The sequence below is a fragment of the Apaloderma vittatum genome, unplaced genomic scaffold (assembly GCF_000703405.1).
Source record: "Apaloderma vittatum isolate BGI_N311 unplaced genomic scaffold, ASM70340v1 scaffold31699, whole genome shotgun sequence".
NCBI lineage: Eukaryota > Metazoa > Chordata > Aves > Trogoniformes > Trogonidae > Apaloderma > Apaloderma vittatum.
In genome coordinates this window covers 9,900-10,100 of record NW_009737503.1, presented here as the reverse complement: position 1 = coordinate 10,100, position 201 = coordinate 9,900, and the positions used below count along the sequence as shown (strand labels likewise).

Sequence of the window (201 nt, the reverse complement as noted above, 5' to 3'; positions counted from 1 at the left end):
CACGCCCAGGTACGCAAACCGCTGCTTCAGCCGGTTCTCCCGGGAGCAGGGCAGCGGTGGCGGCTGTGGGGCCAGGTGTCCCCAATGGGGCTGGGGCTTCCCACAGCGATGAGGAAGCTCTAGGGAGAGCAGCTGCCCGTAAATGACAGCTCCAGGGCTGGCTCACGGCACCCAGGGCTTTGAGGAGTGACTGAAGCAGCA

The 201-nt window shown here is 65.7% G+C and overlaps 1 protein-coding gene across 1 annotated transcript in view; it reads right to left on the bottom strand.

Moving 5' to 3' along the window:
• Nucleotides 1–201, bottom strand: part of TMEM54 (transmembrane protein 54) — a gene marked incomplete at its 3' end in the record, with an annotated part of 2,150 nt that overhangs the window by 1,504 nt on the left and 445 nt on the right. The gene's annotated exons all lie outside the window — the stretch shown is intronic.